The 22661-nt window shown below is 40.4% G+C and overlaps 1 long non-coding RNA gene across 1 annotated transcript in view; it reads right to left on the reverse strand.

The window, feature by feature from the left end:
- Window positions 1-354: 354 nt before the first annotated feature.
- Window positions 355-22661, reverse strand: part of LOC144272586 (uncharacterized) — a 28874-nt gene continuing 6567 nt past the window's right edge. The window contains exons 2-3 of the long non-coding RNA XR_013347590.1: window positions 13586-13675; window positions 355-1291 (exon numbers count right to left, since the gene is read on the reverse strand). This is a non-coding gene — a long non-coding RNA (uncharacterized LOC144272586). The remainder of the gene's footprint in view (window positions 1292-13585; window positions 13676-22661) is intronic.

Genomic DNA, 22661 nt, shown 5'->3' on the forward strand with positions numbered 1-22661 from the left:
CCCTCACCCCCCTCCAAAAACCACACACACAAACTCACTCTCCTGCTGGTAATAGCTTATCCAAAGTGACCACTCTCCCTACAATGTGCATGATAATCAAGGTGGGCCATTTCCAGCACAAATCCAGGTTTTCTCACCCCCACACCCCCACTCTCCTGCTGGTAATAGCTTATCTAAAGTGATCATCAAGTTGGGCCATTTGCTAAGTGACCAAATACCTACAGCCTCATTCAAAGCCCACTACAATCAATGGGAGTCCTAATGCTACAATATTAGCCATGATGCTCTTCAGGAACTTATTTAGAAAGGTACAATGAGCTAAAATTTTAAACCAGTATAATCAAACCACAAGAATAGGAGCCAAACCCTGCAACCTTTATTTATAAGTGATTGCTACCTATCCATCAATGCTATTTCTAAGGCACATACCAGCACATTCACTGAACATTTACAGTTCATTCCTCTGGTTAGTTATGAGCAGCCTGAATGTTTCAAAGAATCTCACAGAGATGCATGGAGACTGACAGCTGCTCAGATATCATTAGAACAAGATTAAACTTTGACATACTTTAAATATCACCATTAAGAAAACTATACTGAACTCAGTGGCTAATTAGATTCTATGAGTACTGACTATCTTTAAACTATAAAGAACCTTGGATATGCAGTCATACTAGAATTACCAAGAAGAGACCTAAAATAAACAAACACACATACCATAGCACTACTGTTGCCCTGCACAACCTGATTAGAGGTCTCTATGCAGGAGTGCAAGTAGGGTGGTACCCGCCAGTACGCAGTACCAGCAAGAGATTTTTAGCAGGTACGGAGTACCAGAAAGATTTGGGGCTAGCCCCCTCCCCCCTCCAGAGGGGGGGACGGGGCTGCGCTCTGCTCCTTAAAGGAGCAGAACGTGGCTAGGGAGGGCATTCCTTCTTTAAAGGGCTTTAACAGCACAATACATATGCTAACAAATTTAAACAAAGCAGCATATGTATTATGCTGTTACGTTGGTCAGGAGTCCTCAAAAGGGGAGGGGTGGGGGGATGGAAGGTGCTTAAACAGTGTTTTTGATTCTGTTTCTCCCCATTGGTCTGAATTATCCATGACATCCATACTGCATCACATCAAGTCCAAATCATTTGAGGAATGTCTCTGCTTGCACTGACCAAAGTATGTTTGGATTCTGATGTCAGTTCTGCAGCCTTACAGGAATCAGATGTTGTCCCCAGTGTACACAGAATTCTTCTTTGCAGCCAAACTCGTCTTACGGGCATTTTGTTAACTGGAACTGGAGCAGCAAAACAAAGAAAACAAATGCCTCATTTTCCAGCTTTGTGGGTGAGAGAACTATAAGTGAAGATTATAATGCCGGACATCGACAGCCTTAAACCAGCTGCCTAAAGAATCTGCCACAAACTTTGCTGAAAATATGTTCCTCATTTTAGCAACGGAGCTAAGACTTATCATACATTTGCCCACCTTTATTCAAATGAAGCTGCTTCTGATCTGACAGCTCGGGCATTGTCAGTTTCATCCAGAACAATTTACAAACTTGGAACCTAATCCTGTAAACCCTTAATCGTTTGACCAATCCCACTGAATACAAATGGGATTGTTTGCATGACTATGGACCACTTTTGTGGACTGGTAAAAGTTTCAGGAGTCTGTTCCTATAAAGGAAGTTGGATCCCCCATTGAAATGCAATGTTTGAGTACAATACCATAAAGCAGTTTAGGATACAGTTCTACTTAAAATTTGTCTTTTAATAAGTCATACATATGCTGAAATGGCTCCTCAACCAACTCTGATATTCCATATAAACAGACTGAATACTACATGTGTGGGGGGAAAGTGAGTAGTTAAGCATGTTGATGTTTGTATATACAAAGAGGGGTGTCAGAGGGGATGGGTCGTGTAGGAGTCACATGGAGGGTCATGTGGCGAAGTCACATGGCCCCCCTTGCGTCCCTCCCATTAGTGCAGTACCGGCAAGAAATGATTTCTACTTGCACCATTGTCTCTACACAGCATCTGGCAATAGAGAACTTTGCCTTAAGGAGAAAAGCTGCTGAGCTATGACAACGGCAGGTACTGTAGCCTATTATATGTCTAATAAGCCACCAATTCTCTCTCAAACACATCCCTTTGTAGCCTGTATGGTAACTTCAGAACACCTGAGAGAGTAAAAACGTTGCATTAATAATTCATTCCCAGTAGTCTACGTTTTCATGCAGTGTGTATCAAGGTGATATTATGTTTAATATAAACTTAAAATGTCAGCTTTAAAAAAAAGCAAGCAAAAGCTGATTTTGTTTTAGGTGTGAGACCTTGAAAAATTTATTCATGATACCACAATAAGCTGTCAGCTATACTGACAGCTGAAAATGAAGTGTGCTGCGCATCTTGGAAATACCCAGAAAATTTTTTATGCTTTAAAAAAAAAAACAAAAGCGTGCATGGGGAGGTGAAGACAACGCACTGAAACCCGCTGCCAGACTCTGGATGTGGACGTAGAAACTTCATTTGGATGCTACTGTATCAGAGTCTGTGGAACTCTCTAAGTCATAACAACCTATTAGGAAAAATAACCTGAAGTGATCTCAGCATAACCAAAAATGTTCAACTGTCCTTCTGAAGCAGTAATTCAAGTATTTAAGCTCAGAGAAATTTCTTGATGGAAGATACCAGGGAAAGAGCATGTTAGTGGAAAAGAAGCTGCTTTAATTGTGCGGTTAAGAGTAGTTGATAGGATAATAAAAAGGCAGAACTGTCAGAGTGCAATTCTTCCCTTGGCTTCTGGCCAAACCAATGAAGGCTTTTAGAGGGGGAAAATAAATAACCAAAATGAGAACAGCAGCCTCACATGCAAGTCTGAAAATAGTTCTCAGTATTTCAGCTTCATTTGCATGATAGCTAGTTTTTCACTTACTTAACTGCTTTTCTTTAGCCCTTATGCTCCCTAAGCAGGATGTTTGCTCCAGTTACAGCCATTGGTGGACAGCTACTCCAGTGCAAAACCCTAGCGGACATGCAGAACTACCATTTGCACCAATACATTTTACCCTGTTTCAAATCAAGATAAATTCTATCTTGAAATCAGGATACATTCCACCAATGCAGCACCAGCTTTGCCTTAGGAACTGCACCAGTTCAACTACACCACTGGTTCACCTGTAATAAGGGCTAATTCCCAGCACAGAGACAACCCTAGAATGAATAAGTGTGACGGGTCAGCTCCTGCTGCAAGCCTTTTAGGCAGCTTTACCCATCAAAGTTCTTCTTTTCCCCTTTGAACCATAACTTTGTCTCTTCTCCACCATAATTCATGATATTTAAAGACAAATAATTTCCCTGAGCTGCAAATGCTTGGTATAAGCTAGGGAGTACACTAAGCAGTCAGGGAAGATAGAATGTACCTCCTAACTCCATTCAGTCCAAACCCCTTTTTTCAGGGCTGGCTTTATTTTCAAACAAGAGTTCCAAAACAAGAGGAAATAAACTCACAAAGCTGAGTTGGAGCCATCCAAAGCTGTCCCAGCTTCCATCAGCTCAGCAGGGAGAGGACACCCTTTCCCCTTTTAGGAGCCTTTCTTAGCTATTGTGGAGAAAGCCGTATGAACTTCCCTGATCTTGTGATGCTCATGTCTGTTACCCCTCCCAAGGAGACAGGATGCCTTGTATCTGACTTCCTGTAGGTCAGATGCTCACTACTAGCTATGTGCCCGGCTACTGCAGCTGTCCTATAGGCACAAAGGACATAATAGGAGCACTAGGATGTGTGCATGCATCCCACATGCCAGTGTCATATTTTAGACTTTAAATGGTTTGCATATTTTAAAAGGTCTTATTTTTAAAATCTCAAACCTGTTTTGCCTGTAACTTTGATACACGGCCTTATCCCAAATGGACTTCAAATACCACCCAAAAAATTTGCTCATCACAAACGCTAAACATTTTTAAGACTGATGGAAAAGCAAGCATTTGAATGGAGTAGTTTGAAGAGAGGAGGAGAAAGTCCAAGGGGATCCAGGATGATATTTTAGATAATATCTGCCACTTACAGTATAGAACTCTGTTGTTTTAAAGATCGAGGATTGATCTTGTTATATCCCATGCTCCAGTATACATCCAAGAGAGGCTAGCAAACCCTTGACATCAGCCCAAGCAAAGGGGCTGGAATGTAAGTATAACTGACAGAAGAACAAAAACTTTTTTTATTTTTTACCAGCGTTCAGCATTTGTACTTTTCCTTCTTGTCACTATCATCCAGTTTGTACACAGAAAACACATAGAACTTGTGTACTTATTTACATTATCTGCTCTCCAATTCATATATTGATAACCTGCACACTTTCAGCAACTTTATTTTTAAGCCACTGAACCACAGCTTTTTAACCTGTTACTAAACCAGCATTACAAAAGTGGCAAACCACTATGAATTAAAGCATTTTCCTAGGATATGTAGGAATGGAAGCAGTGGAAGCCAAAAAGCCACATGCACCCCTTTTATCCTTGAATGGACACTTCTCTTCCAAATTCCTTCCCTCCTCATGCCAATATAACTGGCAATAAGTGAGAGATGGGGAAGATCCAGTGAGGGGGAAGGAGTGGCCGCCATATTATCAATATTTCTGGTGGGTCCACTCGGACATTTTCCTTTAAGCTGCTAAAATATTATATAATGCATTTCAGTATCCTCTTGATCCTTTAGGTCAGGGCAGTTGAGTTTTCATTAAATTGGGACTGTCCAAGTCAGACATTTCAGGCCAAACCATCTTTGCCTTATGCAAAGGTCCCAGGATTTGGTCCCACATTATTTTCACAAATGTACAATATTAATACCTCTGAAATGAGAGCTATAGAAAGTAAAAAAGGCTGCTGACTGACGATGGGACACATCCTGAGAGGTTCTAAGCTTTTTCAGGACAGTTGCAGGCACTTATACAAATGTTCTTGTAAAATACATCATGTCCTCCTCTAGTAGCAGATCCACACAGAGAACCTATAGTACGTTGAGGTATGAAAGATGGTTTAGCGCAATCTCTCTTCCTTTGTCCACCACCAACCAATACGGTCTTCATTTCTCAACAGCCCTTCTGTTATCTTGTGATCTATTAAAAAAATTAAAGTTTTTTTCTTGAACATATGCGACTTTTTAAAAAAAGAGCACTTCCTTTCTTCTTTCCTTTCCCATAAGGATCAATAGGATAATTTGCTCCTTCTCAACTCACATGTAAACACATTCTGCTCAGCACATCTGTGGAATATGAAAATTGCCTAAATGATTATATCCTCAACTCTTGTAATTACTCCTTCATTACCAAAAAATTAAAAACCTAAAGAAAACTCCAAATTATAGCTACATGTAGACTTCAGCAGGAGCATAAAATTTCACTTACAAGCACACTTACTATCATCCCTATGGACTAGCATTGACTAATGTGTGGCAAGAGGGCCAAATGGTGCCCTTGGAATCCTAATATTGTGCCCATATCTTCGCTTTGCCTACAGCCCTCCAGCAAGGCAAAGCTGATCAATCACATGTTTTTTTTGTTTTGGACAAACTTAGCCACCATCCAACTTCTATTCTACCAAGAAAGACCCTAGTGCAAGTCACTATTGTGGATACAGGCATTTAGTTAGTTAACTGTTCCCAAATAATATTACAAGGAAATATATTGTAGGGCTGAGACTACCAGCAAGCTGCCAAAGTTGCCTGTAGTGCTAACAAAGATTGGGTACCTGTGTCTGTAACAACCACTTGCTTGAGCCCCATACATCAATCTTCATGTCTATGCAATGAGCAAGGGATGTCATTCCCCTGCTTGTGTACACATACTTGCGCTAACTCTCATCAAGTTAGCATGAGTATAAACGGTAGTGTGGCCTTGCTAACATGGGTAGCTGCAGCGGAGGCACGGCTGAACCATGCCAAGTAAATACCCATCACTTTCAGGTGGGTTCATACTTGGCCTGGCTCAGCTTTGCCTCCGCTGCGACTACCCATACTGTCATGACTACACTTCTATTTATTGAGCTAGCATGAGTATATGTACATGTGCAGAGAATTCACACCCCTAGCTTGCAGGGTAGACATAGCCTTAATGTGCACAGAATTACACACACACTTCCTGTTTAAATTTGCATTCTGAAGGCCTATGAATGGGCCAATGCCCAGATCCACAAAGGAACTTAGCTGTTGCAATGCTCAATGTTGCAACACCTACCTTTTCGTAATCTACAAAATCATAGGAACAACATTGTGATCCACAAAGCCTGAATTAGATGTCTAGGCTCCTACACAATGGGGAGAGATAGGTGCCTAAGACTGTGATCCACAAAAGTAAACATGCTAGACAGAGAGCTGCCTAAACTAGCCAATGGGAGATGCCAATGAGAAAGGCAAGTCCTAAGCCCTGACCCTCACAGAGATAGGCACCTAAATCCAGGCTGCAGGGACATGCCTATCTCGGATAGCAATCCACAACCAGGAATCTGGAAATTCTTTAGCCATTGAAATAAAAAGAAAACAAGGGAAGAAGAAGTTGGACTATTAAACACTGAGGATGGGGTTGAAATTAAAGATAAACTAGGCATGGCCCAACACCTAAATGAATGCTTCGCCTGAGTTTTTAGGGTAATAAGGAGCTTAGGGGTGGTTAACGGAAATGAGGATATGGAAGTACAAATTACCACATTCGAGATGGAAGTTAAATTCAAACAGCTTAACGGGACCAAGTCAGGGGGCCCACATAATTCCATCCAAAAATATTATAGTAACTGCGACGTGAAATTGCAAGCCCAGTAGCAAGGATTTTTAATAAATCCATAAATTTAGGGGTCGTACCCTATAACTTGAGAATTACTTATATAGTACCTATTTTAAGAAAGGAAAAAAAGTGATCCAGGAAACTACAAGCCCATTAGTTTGGCCTCAGTTGCATGCAAAGTCTTAGAATAAATTTTGAAAGAGAAATTAGTTAAAGATATAGAGGTAAACAGAAATTGGGATAAAATATAACATGGTTGTACAAAAGATAGATAGATCACGCCAGACCAACCTTACCTCTTTCTTTTAGAAGATAACTGATTTTTTTAGACAACAGATCTAACCTACATGGATTTCAATAAAACTCCATATGGGAAATGAATAGTTAAATAGGAGAAGATGGTGTGACAAAGTTCCTGCTCTACCTTGGTGGGTCTTACGCTTTTTGGCGGATTTGCTCGCCTTGGAGATTCACGGCAGCCCTCAGCTTGGCCGTTTTTCTGAATTCACAGTCCAGGTCGACGACTCCTGTGTCTGACCAGGAGTTGGTCGGATTTGGGGGGAACCCAGGCCTGCCCTCTACTCTGGGTTCTAGCCCAGGGCCCTGTGGAATGCAGCTGTCTAGAGTGCCTCCTGGAACAGCTGTGTGACAGCTACAACTCCCTGGGCTACTTCCCCATGGCCTCCTCCCAACACCTTTTTTATCCTCACCACAGGACCTTCCTCCTGGTGTCTGATAATGCTTGTACACCTCAGTCCTCCAACAGTCCACGTTCTTACTCTCAGCTCCTAGTGCCTCTTGCTCCCAGCTCCTCACACGCACACCACAAACTGAAGTGAGCTCCTTTTTAAAACCCAGGTGCCCTGACTAGCCTACCTTAATTGATTCTAGCAGCTTCTTGATTGGCTGCAGGTGCTCTAATCAGCCTGTCTTAATTGTCTCCAGAAGGTTCCTGATTGTTCTGGAACCTTCCCTGTTACCTTACCCAGGGAAAAGGGACCTGCTTAGCCTGGGGCTTATATATCTGCCTTCTATTACTCTCCTGTAGCCATCTGGCCCAACCCTGTCACAATGGGGATTAATACAAGAATTGAAAGGTAAGGACCTGGTTAAAGGGGAGAATATAATGAAAGGTGACCTGTCAGGCTGGAGGAAAGTTACTGGTAGAGTACCTCAGGGATCGGTCTTCAGACCAACCATATTTAATATTTTCATTAATGGCCTTGCACAAAAAGTAAGTGTGCACAAATAAAATTTGCATGACACAAAATTGGGAGGTATTGCCAATATAGTGGAGGACAGGATCATCATACAAGAAGTTCTGGATGATCTTGAAGACTGGAGTAATAGAAATGAGATAAAATTTAATAGTGCAAAGTCATGCATGTAGGGAAAAACAACAGGAATATTTGCTATAAACTGGGGACAAACCAGTTGGAAGCAACAAAGGAGGAGAAAGACCTGGGTATATTAGTTGATCAGAGGATGACTATGAACCATTAATGTAATCCTTGGATGCATCAGGCAAGGAATTTCCACTAGAGGTAGGGAAGTATTATTAACATTATACAATGCACTGGTGAGACCGCAACTGGAATACTGTGTGCAATTCTGATCTCCAATGTTTAAGAATTCAAACTGGAGTAAATGCAGAGAAGGGCTACTAGGATGATCACAGGAATGGAAAACCTACCTTACCAGAGCTGATTCAAGGAGCTAGGCTTGTTTACCCTAACAAAAATAAGGCTGAGGGGAGATGTAATTGCTCTCTATAAAAATATATCAGATGGATAAATACCAGGGTAGCAGAGGAGTTATTTAAGTTAAGCACCAATGTTGGCACAAAAACAAATGGATATAAACTGGCCATCGGCAAGTTTAGGCTTGAAATGAGATGAAGGTTTCTAATGGTCAGAGGAGTGAAGTTCTGGAACAGCCTTCAAAGGGAAACAGTGGAGGCAAAAAACCTATTTGGTTTCAAGACCGAGTCTGATAAATTTATGGAAAGGATAGTATGATGGAGTTCCCTCTTTTTAACTCCTTCTCCACTCCTGGCATGATTGGGAGGGGAGGTGGGTGGGGCTTTTCAACCCCAAAGCAGCTCCTTAATGCCCCCAACCCCCGCCCCGCTTCCATGCCAGTGGGAGGTTTATATACCCCATCGCACTACTTTATAAAACTTTTAGCCTGGTTAGAGCAGCCAGCTGGGATGTGGGAGAGCCATCTTCAATTGCCCCCTCTGCATCCTGGAGAGAAAGGCTTTGAACAGGGAGGGATCTCCTACCTCTCAGAGCTGTGGTCTAAGCATGAGCTATGGGATAGTCCGATGTGGGGCTCCCAGTCTCTTCTGCTGAAGCAATTCCTCTGTGCATAAATAATCAAAGAGTCATTAGAGCAGGGGGACAAGTCCCTGGATCTCCCACCTCCCTGGTGGATGTCTGAACCACCAACATACACAGTCATTATCTCTCTCTCTTTCTCTGCACCAGTTAATCACAGTGTAAGGCAAAGAACTGTGCAGCCTTAAAAATTCCCCAGTCGGAAGGGAGTGGGACAAGGTTCCCTGCCAAGAGACAGGTGTCGGCAGGAGACCTGAGACCTGACTGGGAACTCCTGAAGTGGACTACAGAAGGGGAGATACAGGTACAGTTATCCTGAAACTGGGATGCTGTGTATATCCAGGATGAGGTCATCCACCAGAACAAGTATTGTCTCAATACTATTCCTCAGCCTGAAATCTGACTGAGAAGGACGTAGGATACTGGTAGCCAACCGCTGATATTGGATATTGTATTCTGCTTGCTTAAAACAGGAAGGTTAGACATTGGACAGTAACTAATAAGTCAGGCACCTAAGCCACTTCTTAGATCACCACCAGCATCAAGTGAAAGACTCTTTAGTACTGGTTGGATAACTGCATGCTTAGAGTAGCAGGTAGGAATCATTCTTTAGAATACTGTTGACAGTATCTCAGCTATTCTCTACTCTTTTACTAGTCAGGAAGGGTGGGGGTCAGAGTCACATGTGATCACTCTAAATGCTGTTAGTACTTCCGTGGCTGCTTCTTGTGCAAATGGGCCATATTCTTGGAAGGAGGCTACTGTGTTTTCAGTTCTGTGCTCAACTTCTTTTTCATGGTGTCCCATGAAGTCATCCCAGATGCAAGAGATCTTCTCAGTAAAATGAGATGACAATTCCTTTCAGCAGGAGACACTAGATTCTGGGGTTGAATGAGGGCATTCTGGGTTTAAGGGAAATCCAATCAGAAAGGGATATTACTTGGCTCTACTACCAGTGGCCAGGCTATAGTATAGATAGGTTATAACCAAATTTGTCCTTTAAATCCACAGTGATACTATAGTCAAACAGGGAAGTGCAGAAAAATTTACAGCTGTCAAAGAAATTATATTTAACAAGCTGCAAGAAAAAAACCCAAGGAGATGATGCATAAAGACAGTACACAGATACTTTACAAATGAATAACCACAGTTACAATAATACATTTAAAGTCAATTGAACAATTGTCTTTAAATTTGTATAAATTGTTGAGTCTGTTTTTAAACATTAATTTGAAAAAACACTTTTCCACTCATAAGTTACACAGCAAGTAAATTATTACAAATGCATGGCTACTTCCCGTGCTATAATGTGCTTCTATTTCCTTGAAGATATTAGGATTATCCTTTTTTAATGAAAAGTTTTCCAAATATTGAAATGCCAGAAGGGGTTATATTTATTTGCTTGAAATCTATTTAAAGGACAGAATGCTTTGCACAGTACAAAAGCTGACTTACAGTTTAAGAGTTCTTTAAGCATATGTGTTAGATTTTTAATATACATTCAGAGAATAAAGAACTAAGAATCTAATTTACTTATTTTCTTTATGTTTTGCATGTGCAGATCACTGATATCAAGTGTTCACTTATCTCAATTTATCTTAAACAGAAGTGAGGGTAATGGGACTTACAAAAGAGTCTAGAAATGATAAATTACATCTTATTGTATGAAGTCAAAGGTTAAACTTATTATTGCTCACCACAGGCCAACCTTAACCTCAGGATTAATGCCATAAACAAAAAAGAAAATTCAGTTTGCACACACAATGCTCTGGGATAATGTCTCAGAAGAATTACAAAAGTGAAATGATGCCCCCTACTGTTTTTAGAAATGTTCTTGGATAAATAGCATCTTTTGGATCTAAGGAAATCATCATGTAAAAATCAATAAACATGTATTTTCAAACTAGTATTCATTAGCATGAGATATAGCAAAGATGATACATTTCTTTTCCTCGTTTTAATTAAAATACATGAGGAACAGTATCTTGCAGAGGAAATTACCTGAAATGTATACAGCTAGAGTGAATGTGAAACCTTTATATTTCTCAGAAGAGTTTGGACAAAGAAACCATGCAATTTAGCAAGTAATTTTTCATTTAAAATTTAATACATCGAGTATTAAATCAGTCTTTATCTGGTAATTATGTTTTTCAAATAGTACAAATGACAGGATTGATTTGTCTATCAGTAGTTACCAAGGTGATACAATTCACTAATAAATAACAGAGAGCATCTAATGCCTTTGAGTTCTGGACGACCACAGTTCAATTCCCAGCTCTGTTATTTAGGTCTCGGATCACAGCTACTGTTGTAATGAGTTTCTTGATAGGCAGGTAAGGAAGAAGGGTTATTGTTTGAAATACTCTTCCGAAAAAAGAGAAAATGAAATATTGTCAAGCTAGAGCCTGATTCTCTTCTCACCTATACCAGTTTTATAGCAGGGTAGCTCCATTGACATCACTAGAGATAACTCCTGATTTACACATGCTAAATGAAAGAAGAATCAGGATGTTTGTCTTAGTGACTTAGCACTGTTGAAACAGAGGTTGGAATAATGATTAGAAAGGACATTTTGGAAAAATCTGAAAGTTGCTGCCCCCTTCCCCGCTCGAAGGAGTTACAAAGGGATGTGGCACAAAGAGACCCCAGCCTAAAAGTGTTTATGGGACAGCAAAAACAAAATGAAAACACAATACATACACCATCACTAAAATCAGGCCAGATACTGTTTAGGTAGCATGAACTATTTAATATAAAGCTTTAAAGCTTCACTTGTTCTGGTGGTATTTTAAAAAAAAATATATATTTCACTACTATCTCGTATCTCTAGCTTTTCAACCCAAAGGATCCTGAAGCACATACCAGACTTCACAACTGTAGGGCCAGATTCTTTCTGGACCTTATATGGCCCCTTATGCAGTGGGAAGGGAGGACATAAGGAGTCTTCCCCATATACTTATGCAGCATAAGGCCAGTTGCAGCACTTGTACTCTGAAAAACACAAGGATTGCACCATTTCTGCTCCCCTGTGGGGGCATAGTTCCTCCAAAAGTGCAGGGAGAGGTCAAGCTCTCCTCCAACCCCATACACTGGCCAACTACATGGGGCAGAGGGAGTAAACTGCATACAACAAAAGGTGTTGAGTAGCAGCTGCTGCCTCTGGAATTGAATGCATCAGTTATTTAATGATGCACAGAACCACCACACATCTTAAAGCAGGAGAAAGTCTGAAGAACAATACCATAACCTGTTGATGCTGCAGGAGGAATGTAGATGCTGACAAGCAGAATGTAATTGCCCAAGTACAACATGTAGAAGCATGCATCAGGTGTCCTATAAATGGATTAAATAAAAGCAAGCCTGAATTTGGCAAGACACTTTCTCTAATGGAGAACTCCCTTACTCTTGTGAAAAAGGCCAGAAGATCTTTAATGAACACAAGCACTCAGAACTTGTAATCTTGGAGAGGTCACCTCTAACAGCACAGTATCCCCTCCCACCACGCTAGGGTTTCATACTGACTTAGGCCCCAGTGGTGAAATCAATACCGTCTACACAAATATAGGACCAGGAGCTTAGAAATCTGGCTTTCATGATTCAGTAGATGACATTTCTTCTAGTAACTGGGGTTTCCTTCATGGTTTCCTTTTCAAATATTGACCAGACCAATCCTGCCCGGTTTATGAGATTTTACAAGATGTCACCTCTGTTAATATTATGTTAAAAGCCTAAAAATCAATAATGTTATTGATTATCTCTCATAGTCACACACATTGTGTTTTTCAAAAGGCCCAATATATGGCATAGGATAAAATTAGATTTCTAGTCTTAACTTGAAATATTCTGACTTCTGACATATTGCTCCACTATATTAGGTCATGACCTTGCAAGCCAATCTTACAGATGTAAATGTCCACCGACGTGGATCAATTTGGAAGATTTGGTCTTAATGGGCTAAATTCTGCCCATTTGACTACTTTGAGATTATCTGATGATAATCATTCAGCTAGATCCTCAGGTAGTGTAAATGAGTGTGGCTCCACTGAAGTCAAAGGTGCTATGCTGATTTAAACAAGCTGAGGACTAGCCTACTATTAGTAATACAAAAAGGTAAGCTATATTTTTTTTAAATCACAGCATAAGTTGATTTGTTAAAAACCATCATAACAGTAGGTACTGGATGAATAAATAATTCTGATTATCCACATTTTCATGTAATTCCTCAATAACATTTAACTGTGTTCAAATATTAACAGATAGATATAGTTGTAGAAATAATTTCTGAGTTCCTGGCATCTGTACATTCATAATGATCCAACTGTGCTAAGATTTTAGGATGCTCCATTATTTTCTATTTAACAGATTGTAAATAACCACTAGGAATTAATATTCATTAGTATGGGAGAGCAGATTAAATAACAATTGGAAGTGGAAATGTCATCTCTTTAGTAAACCAGTATAAAATAAATTACCTCCAAGTTATCTCTTTCTTGAATCTGGTCAGGGGATTCTTCAGTTCCAAAACACACTCCTTAATGTGGACTGTCTTCCTAGTATTCCTACTAGAAGAGACGGAAATGGGATCATAGCATCCTTGGGATTTTTTCTTCTGTTTTTACTTTTGTTAAAACAAGCATACATAGCAAGGCACTCTAGTTCTATAAATATGCTTCTCTAAATGTTAAAGGGTTAGAGCAATTTCCAAAAGGTCTCTGCCTAGAAAGAGCCTTCATCTGATATCTAATTGCATGGCTTTTGCTTCAAGGCATGCAGGAAAATATAGCGTAGTCAGTGTAAATGCCTCTTTGGTTTCTATGTAAAAATCCAGAGCTTAATTCACTTTTCATTCGTTCCAGTTTTACACCAGTGCAGCTTGAACCAGATCTTCAGCTGGTATAAATTAGCAAAACTCAACTGAAGTCAGTAGAAGTATGATGATTTATACCAGCTGAGGATCTAGCCTATTGACTTCAGTAGGGTCCTCTTGATCAAGACCTCTGTCTGCTACTTTGATTGAAACCCTGTGAGCCTGATTCTCCACTGCCTTGGTCCATGTGTTATCATATACACCTGTGCATAGTGGGTGCAAACCACTACTAAATCAGGATGGAAGCATTTTGTACTTACTTTGTGCAGTTGTAAATGACTATACAAGGTGAAATGCAGGGGATTGTCTGTTAAAATAAAGTACACATAACATGAAAGAACAAAGGGGATACTAGAACACAGCATACTCATCCGATAGAAACTGTCTTCACTAATTTAAAAAAATTCTTCCTGTTTCTTAACTAAAGAATATAAATGGAATGGTATCACTCTCCTTTAGCAGCTGAAATAAAATGCAAATTTAGGGCCAAATCCCACAAAATCGTTCTCCTGAAAGTAATCAGTAGTCATGCCTACAGTCCCACTGGCAGCAATGACATTACTCACAAAAATAAGACACTGCATGATTACGTAATTATTTCTTTTATACTTCTTATGCTAATACATTATCTCAAAACTTGAAATGATTAATTCAGTAACTTTTTTCCTTCTCACTTTGTTACTACTGAGATTTCTGTATTTAAATTACAACAGAACTATTTACCTGGCCCTTTAGAGAGTTCTTACTGCTTGTTCACATCAATGTTTATACATGGCCCCAAAACGTGCAGTCAAATTCTGCAACCCTTTATTCATGCAGAATAATATTTATTTACTCATGTCAGCAGTCCAATTGAATCCAATGAGACTACTCATAAGAGTTAATAATACTCAATGAGACTAAATCTCCGCTCCCTTGAACCTTGTGTAGTAATTTGCTCCTGGGCAAAGTGGGGGCAAACTGCTACAGTTCTGATTTGGCAGTGTTTACACCTATTTTGTGATCATTTAGTACAAGTGTTAACAACAGCACAAGATGTAAAGGAGCAGAAAATCTGGGCCAATGTCAGAGTTACAGAATCTTGCCCTTTATTCTGTCCTTGTCCATCATGCCTTTGATCAAGGTCTTGTCAATCTTTCATTGTGTAAAATCTGGTCAGAGGCTTTTCTGAATCAGCAGTTGTTTTCTATAGAATTAGAATTTCCACCTTTTAACCTATATTAAAGATGCTTGTTCTTTCCTCACAGATAACTACCATCTTATGTGGTCGAGTGCTTGGAATTTGAGAAAGGAAGGAATGAGACTCCTCTTTAAACTTTATATCTGCATATTGATATATCATTTGCATCAATTTTCAGTTGCCTACTTAAATAATTCCAGTTCCAGCATACACATGGAAGATGGATAATTATTCCTTGCTATGGTCCAACCAATGAAATATCTGATGAAGAGAAGGACAGAATTCTACAATCAGCTCAGCTCTAACAAAGAAGATGATTGATTACATTATAATCTCTTGTCGCTGAAAATTATCCATCAGCAACTGCAGGACTTACTGATCCACGGAGCTTGGTAACACTGAACATAAATTAGTCTCTGCAAATTTCCATCTTAGATTAAAAAGCACAAACAAAGTAATAATTGGGTTAACAAAATTTGAACTATCTATGCTACAAATCAATAGCATTTGAAACTGCTATGCAGTTGAAATCTCAAACAGCTTTGAGACCTTGCAATAACATATTGAATCCACCTGGACAAACTTCAGATCCCAAATAACCAATGCTGCTATGACCATCATCGGTCCTAAACAAAGAACCAAGAAATCCTGGATCTCCGTTAATACCCTAACCATCATTGGACAGCATCACATGACTTGTTTAAGAGGTGATATGGTCATGTACCATAAAGTAAATGGCACTCATTATAAAGCGATACACATTGACCACAAAGCTTTTATGGAAGCTAAAGCCATCACACTTGAGGAAACTTCTGCCAGAAACTACATCACCTCCTTGTATAAACATTTGAATGACCTCACTGATGAGAAATCATTCACTTGGCGTGTTCTACTCCAGTTCTGATCAGCTAACCAATACAGAAATGGAGTGAACATTTCAGCCAGTTGCTTATCACACCCGCTGTTTCTTTGGACCCTGGCATTAAGGCCACCACCAAATTCACCTGTCCTACACAAAACGATCCTGACGCATTTACAAACAAAATTCACAGAGATGTAAAATAAGGCAGCAGGAATCTGTGGCATTCCTGAGGAACTGTTAAAAAGTGCTGGACCAGCTATTGTTTTGTGACTGCAGATGATGTTTTTTATCATGTGGAGAACAGAGTTGGTTCTGTCTGACTGGGAAAAAAAGGCACTATTTTACTGCTTTGGAAACATAAGACAGCAAAATAGTTGGGACGATTGCAGCATTGCTCTTCTATCCATCCAGGAGAAGTTTTTGCTTTTTGTCTTGCTCACCTGAGCTGCTGATGTCTTAAGAAGCAAGAGAAGACCACAACAAATCAGCCATTCCATGATGGAGCAAATCTTCACAGCATGCCAGCTTATTAAGAATGCATAAGAATTCAAGTGCCCTGCTCACATTGCATTTACGGATACCATGGCTACATTTGACTCTGTTGACAGGGAATCACTTTGGCTGATTGTGAAACTCACACGCCTCCCTTGCAAGCTCTGTAGAATTTTCCATCTCCCACATGATGCCTCCTCAAACTGAGTTCTTGTAAACAGGAAACGAACCATCTTCTTCTGAACTGAGAGGCATTTGACAAGGATATCTTGCTACCCCAGAACTCTTCAATGCTGCCATAGACTATATACTTGATAGACACTAAGGCCTGGTCTACTTCCCTGGGCACCATAGTTAAGATGACCTCACCCCTGGTGTAGGTGTGTCTATATCAACAGAATAATTCTTCTATCGACCTAGCTACTGCTGCTCAGGGTGGTGGATCAACTACATTGGTTAATGTACATTGATGAAAAAAGGCCCTTCCATCACTGTGGCAAGTATCTACAGTATGGCATAACAGAGGCATAGCCGTAGCACCGTAGCTCTGCTGTTGTAGCGCTCATTGTGTAGACGTAGCCTAAGCCAGCAGTTCTCAAACTTTAGCAACCCAAGGATCCCCGTTTTGATTTAAAAAAATTTGCAGACCCCCAAACTCCCGTTCATCCCCAGGCCCTGCCGTGACTCTACCCCTTCCCCCAACGCCCACCCCCACCCCACCTCTACCCCATCTCTTTCTGCCTCCTCCCCCAAGTACGCCACAGCCCCGCTCCTCCCTCTCCCTCCCAGCACCTCCTGCACACCACTGAACAGCTGTTCCCCGGCATGCAGGAGACACTGGGAGGGACGAGGAGGAGTTGATCAGAGGGGCCCGCAGACCCCCTGGACTACCCTCATGGACCCCCAGGGGTCTGCAGACCCCAGTTGGAGAAACGCTAGCCTAAGCAAATGAATTTTAGACAAATGCCTTGGTGATAAGAATCTCACCAATGTTGATTTTGCTGATAATATAGAACTAGTTGGTGAATCAATGGATGAGCTTGTTGTGGCACTTAAAGTCCTGGAAAGCTAAATGGCAAATGTTGGCCTGAAAATTAATTGGGGTAAAACCAAAATTCTTCCAGTCAGTGATTTTGAACACACTGAGGGATCTAGCATGTTAGTCAGCAAACACGCAGGGTGGATTCTCTTGCCTTAGCTCTGTTGTTGATAGCATGGGCAGCATCGAGAATGAACTTTAAGCCCGCACTGCAAAAGTGTTGTCAGTCATGGAGCACCTCATTGAGAATATCTTTCACCAACCAAACACCCTGATAAGTAGAGACACAAAACCTAGGATATATAATGTTTTATCAATATTGTGACCTAGAGGACTGAAACATGGCCCCTCACTGTCGAGACTGAAAAGCAGTTGGACACCATTCAGATAAAGCATCTCCAACTGATCAAAACCATCAAATTCAAGTTGAATGAAGAGATCCATTTTCTAACCAAAAATATCCCTCTCTCTCAATCAGTTGCCCAATGCTTTCTAAGGTAGTATGGTCTTCTGCTTGGAATGCCTATCAACTTCCCTACAAGAATGATCTTTGACTTTGACCCAATGAAAGCAGGATGCAAAAGACCTGCTGTGATAATGGGCCTACAAATTTACCCTAATTATGAGCTCAACTGTAAAAAGTGAGTGGAAGTTTATAAAAGGTCACAATAACCTTTAACAAAAGTTGCTGGGAAAAGGTTACAAAAGGGAGGAAGAAAAACTGAACAAAAAAGGTGTATTATATAATTCAAGAATTGTATTACAATCAAGCTGAGTAAACAAGAATAGTGAAAGACTAAAAAAAAAAAAATCAATAAATCAAAATTGGTATGTCAGATATTAGGCCTACTTGGTGACTAGAATAACGAGGAGATGGTCTATGCTCTTGCCAGCCAGGATTTGAGCTGATAGGCTAGTGAAAGGGAAGAGGGCATTCATCTGACCTGAGCTCGGCCCTGCAGGGAGCCAAGAAAGTAGAGTTAAAAACAAAAATCCACTAGCCAGACCCCTTCCCCCTGTTTCCAGGTCAAGCTAGGGGAAGGAGTAAAGGGGAGCCAAAAATCAAGCTAGCTCCACCTTTGAGCCTGTAGTAATATGGTTGCCAACCCTCCAGGATTAACCTGGAGTCTCCCGGAATCAGCATCAATCTCCCAGTGACTATTGAAAGCAATCCAGGAGATTTTAATAGGAAATTTTCAGAAAATGACATTATGTCATGTTAGAAAAAAAAAAAAAATCTCGGAATAGCTTCAGTCAGAGTTGGCAACCCTATTCAGGGCTTCCTCCATGGAGGCACAGTGCCCTCCACCCCATTAGGGCACTGGGCCCTTTCTCATCCCACCCCAACTTCCATCCTTGCGGCTCTCCTTGCTGACTAACCTGCCTCCCGCACCCTGCCCTCTTCATTAGCCATCTTTCCCTGCATCACAGGATGTGCTACCTACTACATAGAAGCGAGAAATAACACATTCGGTTAAAAAACAAGCCCTGGTTAATGTGCTGCTTTCCCCAAAATGCACCGGGCTTTAGCAAAATATTTCATTAGCCTCAACAAATTTCTTTTCCTCACCAGCAGATTATAATGATCTCAGCTCAAGAAGCCCTGGAATAGGATTCCTTCCAGGACATGCTCAATTGAGACGTAATGATATTGACTTGGTGTCCAGCAGAATGTAGTAAGAAGAACATAGCATGGATTTTTTTAACACTGTTGAGCTGCTTGTGAATGATTTTGTGACTACACTCGCCTAGTCGTGTGTGTGTGTGTTTGTGTTTAGCGAATTTTTCACTCCTTTTGAGTGCCTGAACAACTACATCTAGCAACTTTTCAAGGTTTGTCCGGTGACTTCCTGCTGTGTGGAGTTGGCAACACTTTGGTGTTCTTAAAGAAAGGGACTTTGGGAGAAAAAAAATTGCTACTGGAGTGAGCTTCACTATCATGGCTGCTACCTCCACTGTTTCCTAGGACCCTGGGTCTTTGTCATCTTGATCCTGAGAAATGTCTTGACCAGACCAGGCCAGAGGGAGGGATGCAGATGACACTGCCACCTCTGAGTCCTGAATACCATCTAACATGTGAGACTTTGTCCCTCTCTAGCCCTACGTGTCCTTTTATTTCTCCACTTTATTTCATCTCTTTCCTATCCTTCTCCTTTTTCTTTCTGTCTGGCTTAGCCAGCCAAGACTGCATTTTTTGAAACACTGCTGTAAGCCGGTGACCAGAAAGAGGCAGCTAAAAGCAGTGCCCTGAACAGCCCGATGCTGGTGTCACCGTGCCTCAGTGTGTCACAACTGAGAATATCAGATTCAGGACAAAATGCTGAGAAATAGGGCAGACTCACCCCTGAACTGACGGTTATTCTATCATAAAATATGCCAAGTCAGTAACAAAAGTAAACTTCTGCCTTACCACACTGGTTAACAAGAAGTGAAAAATGCAGACTCCTTAGGCATTCCAGCACTCATTTTATCACCCAGACACTAGACTAAGATGAGTGGTTATTTAAAACCAATTTCATCAAACAAAGGGTCCTTCTAATCCCAAAAGATCAGCCACAGCCAGGTCAATATCTAACACAGGTCTTACCCAATAATCACGCTATTGGCAATCCTTTAGTAACTAATATCTAACAGTTTATTTATGAGAGAAAAAAAAAGGAGAACACTAAAATGGTCAAAGAAATCATATACCATACAATCATTGCAAAGTTCTTGGATCAGGTTTGTAGCAGTGATGTTACAGACTGATGGCTTGTAAAGTCTCTGGTAACTTCAAAAAGATTGGAAATTTTCCAAAAGGAAAATGAAGGAAGGAAATGAACAAAGGAAGGAAAATGTTGGTAAAATGAAGGCCTTATTTAATACTTTACATTTCAAATGCTTTAACTGTTTTTCCTTCTTTTCTTCATCTTTAATACATGGTTAAAAAATTAATACCATCTTTGCTACAGTACAAAGCAGGCTGAAGTTTCTGTATATCAAACCCCAGATCTTGTTGACCTCTGTTTAATGTTAAACCATGACTGGTTTATGTTAACACTTTTAGCCCATATATTCCATCTAAATTAATACAACACACCTGACCTCCCGCCCCTTCCAAAGACCTGAAACATGATCTCTAGATGGTGTTAACAGGCACCTGTTCCTCAGAGGGATCCTACTCCATAACGAACCAGATGTAGCTCCATGATGTTCTGTCCTGAGCCAAATTATGTGTTTGGTGGCCTCTATGCTGTCCAGTTATCTTTTAACTGGTTAAAAACTGAGCTGAAGCAACATCCCAGCTCCTCCTATTCAACCATATTTTTTTATTTGGAGATATGTACTTCCTCCCTAGCTACTGTCATGGAGGTAGGGGTCAGTCAGCCCTCTTTCCCCTCCTGGACACTATATTTAATTCGTAAGAATTATATAAGTTGTGTTGACACAATACTTCCACATAATGATGATGTGGTCCAGCTGAACTGCACACACTTCGGATCAAGGGTAAGTAGATGAAAGAGCAGTATCAAGCTCATCTTGGGATTCCTCTGACCAGGGAGTTGCTGCATGTTGGGCCAGTACATAGACCCTAACTGCTTCTCATGGCCAGCGATCAGTGTAGCATATAGACTTCTGGAACAAAGCCCCCTTTCTTTCAAGCATGCCCCCCCACGTCAGCTTGCCCATACTGGAATGATCCTCCTAGGGCAGGATACGGAGGACCTAAGGTCAGATTCCATCAACAATACACTACTAAGTGGACATAGTACATCCAAGTATCTGGACCAATAACTGCAGCCCAGTTATTGGGCCAGATACTTGGATAATTCCTGTTTAGAAAGTAATTCCTGACCTCAGCCTATTTGAGAAAAAAATCCCATTTGAGCTGCAAGTGGAAAAACAAGTGTTTACTATGCTAAGTCTAGATTTGAATAAACTATAAGCACAATAATATTTAAAAGTTTTTAACTTCCCACATTACAACTTCGGCAAGAATATTTCCTTCACTGACATTTTCTGAAACTGCAACAAAGTGTAGTCCTTTTAAACTCATTTATAGTGTAGTAATTAAGTTCATAACATTTGCGTGCAACATTTCAGCTAAATTTGGGGCAGCTACTCCTAAAAGCCAAGAGATTTGTATTACAGTGACAACCCAAGAACATCACTTGTCATTCTTGCAAGTAATTAATAGTGTTTAATTCCCTCATAATGAAGGTTATATTCCTCCATTATCATTTATTTGTTAACCATTCAAATGAAGCCAGAATATTTTAAAACACCACTCTGCATAGACCAAATAGCGTTGAAAACTTTAAAATGACTCATAATCATACAGCTAAATATTTACATTAAAAAACTCTCTTCTGGAATACTTCCCAGTCTCACTAATAGTCTTTGCCAGCACACCTGCAGCTTTTTGTAACTAATTAAGGAACTCCAGCACACACATTCAAAAATGCCTCAAAAACAGATGCAGACTCCATTAATTAAAAAAAAGCTAACACCAGCTTCAGCAATTGCTGAGTCTATAACTGGAAAATGTGCTTTTCCCCCCCCTTTTTAAAAATTCAGTGATTTTCAAAAAAAATATCAGCTTTTGTGGGGCAGGGAGAGGTAATAAATCAACTGCTTTTGAAACAGAAGGGACAAAAGAACTTCTAGCTTAGTCAAAAGAACTGTCCTAATTACTAAACCTACACTTTATGTTTAATTATTTATATAAACTTGTGCTCTTGGAATCAAAGAAGTAACATCACTGTCTAAAGCAGAGCATATTATACACTAGGGTCACTACAGTCTAGCTCTAGCCATAAGCTCCATGCAGGCAACATCTCCTTGCCTACAAACCAACCAGCTCCACATGAGCATACAGGTCAGCAGTGAGCTCAGTGTGGACACGATTGGAAACTTGAACAATTCAGGCTTCTTCATGCAGCTCTGTGAATCTACCTCAGTCTTTTTTTTTCTTTTTAATCTATTTTTGCTTTTAGCTTTTTTTATTTCTAAAATCTGGAGACCTTCAATGAATACAAGTCCTCAGAACCTCCCAAGGAGGACTTGACAGAGCCATTGGAGGGGTAGGGAGAGAGGTAGCAGATAATCAGGATTGGAGTGTGTTAGAA

Source organism: Eretmochelys imbricata, chromosome 12 (assembly GCF_965152235.1).
Source record: "Eretmochelys imbricata isolate rEreImb1 chromosome 12, rEreImb1.hap1, whole genome shotgun sequence".
Lineage (NCBI taxonomy): Eukaryota > Metazoa > Chordata > Testudines > Cheloniidae > Eretmochelys > Eretmochelys imbricata.